The sequence below is a fragment of the Rutidosis leptorrhynchoides genome, chromosome 9 (genome assembly GCF_046630445.1).
Source record: "Rutidosis leptorrhynchoides isolate AG116_Rl617_1_P2 chromosome 9, CSIRO_AGI_Rlap_v1, whole genome shotgun sequence".
NCBI classification, from domain to species: domain Eukaryota; kingdom Viridiplantae; phylum Streptophyta; class Magnoliopsida; order Asterales; family Asteraceae; genus Rutidosis; species Rutidosis leptorrhynchoides.
Genome location: NC_092341.1, coordinates 94,502,338 through 94,508,337, shown reverse-complemented (window position 1 = coordinate 94,508,337; position 6,000 = coordinate 94,502,338).

Below are 6,000 nucleotides of genomic sequence, written 5' to 3'. Positions count from 1 at the left end.
CGTGTGCTCAAGGTTTGGAGCAAGGTATGGTAACGGGTCGTGTGAACCCAATTGTTTGTAAAGTCTACCTTTGGTAGCATTGTACGGTTGTACGAGTTGTGGATATGGAACGTAGTTCCAAGTGAGGGAGTGGCACTCCCGCACGAGGAGGTTTTAGTGTGAGATTTCGGATGATGCTTTCGTTAGATCCGGAAATTTGGTCGAGACCTAGTTTTGGTCAATTGGTGGTAGAGTACAATTTTTGGCTCATTGGTACTTATGATATTGGATTTGTAAATTACCACCGAGGTGGTAAGTTTGGTGAATCTCGTCGAGAGATAATGGACGTGTTTTGGCGAGCAAGGTGAAATCCCTCAGTTAAGGGATGTGCGTATCGGATTCTCTTCTAGAGAAATATTGTTTTGTGCCTATGTTTGATATAGGTGGTTCTTGCTCGATAGTGTAGACGGTTAGCGGTACCCGTTAGGGTTCACTACAGTGTAGCGGAGCGCGATGTTGCACTACTCGTTGTGTGAGGTATTGTTATAGTGGTGAAGCATGACTTTCGGGGTCCGCTGACTTCATCATGAGGTATTGTTATAGTGGTGAAGCATGACTTTCGGGGTCCGCTGACTTCATCATGGGATTATATCGGTGAAGCATGACCGTTGACGGGGTCCGCTGACTTCATCGGGTGTTGAGTGATCTATCGGTTGTTTTATACACCGATGGTGGGATCGTGAGGACCATGTTGTGTGATTAGGGATGCGATAGCCGTGTTTCGCTCACATGTTGTTACGGGTGTGACAATAGTCGATTTTGTACACCTTAGGTTTAGCGTTGCCATAGTCGTTTTGGGCGCTTTTGGTTTTAGCCGTTGGATTTTGATGCTATGGTAGTTGCGTATAGGTCGTAGTGCGCACTACAAGGGATGTTAGTGATTAATGTTATCCGTAAGGATTTGTTTGGTTCGGTCTTCATCGTTTCGGATTGTTGACTTTAAGTTGAGACTTGGTTGCTTTTAGCGTTGTCCTTGGTAAAGGTACGCTAAGGAATTGATATCTCGGTACGAGATGGATCGAGTTTTTCCCGATATGGGAAATTGAGCAGGTTTCAGTGCTCGGATTGTGGTTTTGATAAATCACGGTTGACGACTTTAGTTGTTGAAAGTGATCCATTGGGAAGAATGGTCTAGGAAAGTTCGTATTGGGACTTGAGTGAGGATCGTTAAGCAGGTCCGGATTGTTTAAGTGGAGAAGATCACGAGGACGTGATCGAGTTTAAGTGGGGGAGAGTTGTAAGACCCAAATATTTATTGTAGATAATGTATATATGGTGTACTATGCATGTATGAAGTGTACGAAGCATGTACGTGTTGCTTGCTCGAACGTTGGAGGAAACTGGACATTGTCTGAAGTGACAAGGAGTGTACGTATCTTTTCAACCCCAAATAAAGTTGGTGTTAATGTTTCAAAGCCTTACCATTGGAAAGAAAATCTTATTACGTTTCCAACGATATTTGATTCATCGAAAACGGAGCTACGGTCAAAAAGTTATGGCCAAAACAAGTTTCTGAAATCTGACCTGCAGAGTGGAGCGGCGCTCCACAATGTGGCGCGGCGCGCCGAATGGGTCAGAAGCAATTTTCAGCCTTTTAAAAGGCTTTAAATGAAGGGTACTTTGGTCTTTTCACTTGGGGTCGGTTTAGGGTCATCAAAACTGATCCTTTGATCAGTTTGGATCAAATTCTCACCAACCAAAAACACTCTCAACCATTTTTAGAGAGAGAGTAAGGGTTTAGAGAGAGAGGGCTTGATTTGGGGAAGAAGGAGTCGATTTCTCACCAAAGCTCGGGTTCTAAAGTTGTTCCTTTGGTTCTTGGCTACGCGGTGATAGTATTGGTAAGCTCAAACTCCGAATTTCAATTATTTGATTTGATATTCAAGTTAGGGTTTGAGTTAATTTGTTGTAAAACCCTTTTAGGTGATGAAGTGACTTTAGTGATGCTAGTAATCGGGTTTATTGTTATTGTTGGTGGATTTCGGTTTGGTGAACAAATTGGTTATGTTTAGAACTTGAAATTGGGTTTAATCACTAGGTTTAGTGATTGTGGAAGTATTGAAACCTATTTAGGGTTATTTGGTTGACTAACTTTGACTTTGGGTCAAATTAGGGTTTGGTGGTGATTATGACCCAATTGGCGATTTAACAAAGTTTATAAACTTAAAATGGATTAAGTTGAAGTGTTAAACCGAGTTAAATATGTTTTGGTGTCAAAACTTGCTAATAGCGTGATATTGACTTCTTATGGGTCAAACTAGGGTTTAAGTGTCATTTTGGGCAAGATAGGTGTTTAACACCTATGATCGGGTTTAATTGGCGTATTAAGACCATTCTCACTTGTGTTAGTGATTATTGGTTAATTTTGGGCGCGTTTTGTACTTGGAAGTGCATTTGGGTCAAATTTGCACTAAGTGTCAATTTGGGTTGATTTGTGAATCCATTCTAAGTGTATTGTTGTAATTATGATAATGGAATAGGTATTTTCCATTGGCGAGTTGCGGATTATTCGGAAGCTTTCATCAAGACTTCAAGGTGAGTGTTAATATCCTATATGCATATGTATATGTAGGATGGGTGCGGGTCGGGTGAAGTGATTCTCGGCTTTAGAGCTCACTTCACATATAGGTGGATTTGATGGACTTGTGCATAGGTCCAATTGGCACGGTTGTGCGTTTTGGTTGACTACCTTTAGCAAAGTACACATTTTGGGTGTACGTTATCACACGTGGTTGTGAGTGGAATAATTATGCGTATGTGTATATAATGTATTTATTTGTGTTGCATGAATGTGGCATTGTCGCGTTGTTTAAGACACCACATGGTAAAGAAGTGGATGTCGCGTTGTTAACTCACTCGTAACTTCGTCGTAGTATTTTATGTATATATAATACTATTAACGCTTCCTAATAATACTAATACTAATAATAATAAGATTAATAATAATAATCTTAATATTAATAATAATATTAATAATATATATATTTATGTTTATGCGGAGTATTATGAAGAAAATGAATCACAGAATGCGAATTTCGATCAAGTTATATAGAGTTGCCTGCCACCTACCCCTCATACGATCGCATGAGGGTTGTGTGGAGTGCCCATGCGATCGCATGAGGCTTATCTCCAGCTTATATTGCACTAACAAGGGCTGCCGACAGTTTTTGTTTAATATAAGTAATTATATATATTTTTAATCTTTATAATTAATTATATATTATATTATATTCACGTATATAGTTAACTTATAATTTTAGTTTCGATAATTCGTACGTTGACACACGACTTAAGTCCCGGTTCCAGTTTCTCGAACGCATTTTCGTACATTTAGAAAACTAACACTTTACGTTACGCGACGTGTACCTTTAACAATAATTAGACTTAATAATCGATAAACTATATTACCCAAAGTATAAACTTTTCATTTGAGTGTTGTGGTCATTTGCTTCTATAAATCAATGTTTCGTTGTTTACCAAAATATATTATTTTAAAACAAAACATTTTATAACTTATGTTATTATTATATCTTATTACTTTGTAAAATATATTTTCATTTCGAAATATAAATTCTAAATATTCATTTAATAGTATTTAGTTTTTCAAAAGTAATTATATTTCAACGTTCATTTATAATCATTTAAATAATAGAAAAATATTATGTCGTATCACGTTTACGTTTTTGAAACAATATATATATATATATATATATATATATATATATATATATATATATATATATATATATATAGCTTAAATTCTTTTAATTCTGTAAAACAATTTACTTTTAATAACAACAGGTTTTAATAACTCAGTTACTGGAATCATTTTCATAAGTTTGAAACTAAATTAAATAAATATTATAAATTTTTGTTTTTCAAAACTCATTATATTAGACTTATTTTAAAGGTTGCAATAAATAAACCTTGTTAATTCATATAACGTTATAGGAAAGTAGATTTACATATAAAGTCCAATGAATAAATAAACATATGAAATCATCTTAAAGTAACTTGTCAAATGGGTTTATCTTGTCGGAAACCATTAACTCAATAATTTACTCTACATAATTTAAATTTTATGAAAGTTAAATGATTTAACTTATCCAGAGTCACGAGGACATTACTGTAAGGTATGAAATAGGGATCTCCACTAACCCTTGTCTAGTTCCCGTTAATTGACACATTTGTTCTTACTTGTAATTCACTTTACCATTTTCCGAATACCGTTAAAAAGGAAAGGTTTCCTAAATCAAAGTGGACCTCTCAACAGAGACTCGTAACCATACAATGTATCTGATAAATCAATCATTTGATCTTATCTTCTAATTCCATCGATAAACATATTGAAACCAATACGTTCATGTAAAGTATTATACGTTTAATACTTTGTTAATATTCTCAAGTTATAATATATTCATATACGTATAATCATATCCATTTATATAATGGTTCGTGAATCATCGGAATTTGGTCGAGGTTAAAATGAATGTATGAACACAGTTTAACATTTTGAGATTTAACTTAACAAACTTTGCTTATTGTATCGGAATAATATGAAGATAAAGTTTAAATTTGGTCGGAAATTTCCGGGTTGTCACATGTTATACCTTGTCAACGCCTAGGGAACACAACATTCTATTTGTTTAAATAAATAGTGGTGCCAAACCGAATTGGGGTGTTCCTGTAAATAGCTACCAAAGAAGAAAAAGGAGAGCACGCTCTCTGATGCAGTTGCCCCCACAAGTACAGACATCCTATGTACCAGTGGACAATAGAACAATTACACGGATAATAGGACTAGTATAAATTGATGTATCCACTATTGTAACAATTAGTGGTGTGGGTTTATTTATTTAGAGTCTAAAACGTGTAATAGCTTAGAACACTCTCTGTAGCTATACTTAGGTAAATCTGTATCAACCAACTATCATTCCGCCAAGGATAGTTGTAATTCTTTGTGATTTAATCAATAAAGAATAACCGTTGAAAAATTACTTTTGACTCTATTTAATTTACTTATTTGAATACTAAACTGTGTCTTAACTGTTAAGTTAATTAAGAGAATTGTATTCACCCCCTCTACAATACTCCTGTTGTTTATCAGGGGAACAACAACTGGTATCAGAGCTTCAGTCTTGATAATTCAATATCTTAGATCTGAATTCTCTCATGGCTGCATATTCAAATACAACTTATCTTGAAAATGGCTCAACCAATAGACCGCTCAAATTTGATGAAGATGAGTACGAAGCTTGGAAGGCAAGTTTCATGCTTCACCTGGAGTCTATTGACCCATTCATGCCTGGTATTGCCACAGATGGTCCATTTATCCCAACTGAGACTATTGATAGCATTTCAGCTACTGCTGACACTCCTGCTATTCCTGGCAGAGAGGTTGTTCTCACTCCAGCTAAATGGGATGCTGAGGACAAACTTCATGTTGGACTTGAACCTAAGATCAGAACTCTATTAGCTATAACATTACCTAACCACCTGTTCAAACTGATTAAGGGAAAACTGAATGCTAAGCTTATGTTAGACTATCTAGATGTCACTTATAAAGGCATGGATGAGGTTAGGCAGAACAAGATTATTGCTTTTAAAAGAGAGTATGAAATATTCTTTGCCTATAAGAATGAGACCCTTAAGCAAACCTTCATTAGGTTTAACTCCTTAGTTGCTGACCTGCTTACTTTGAAAATCATATATACTGATTTTGAACAAGTTGTAAGACCCAAATATTTATTGTAGATAATGTATTTATGGTGTACTATGCATGTATGAAGTGTACGAAGCATGTACGTGTTGCTTGCTCGAACGTTGGAGGAAACTGGACATTGTCTGAAGTGACAAGGAGTGTACGTATCTTTTCAACCCCAAATAAAGTTGGTGTTAATGTTTCAAAGCCTTACCATTGGAAAGAAAATCTTATTACGTTTCCAACGATATTTGATTCAT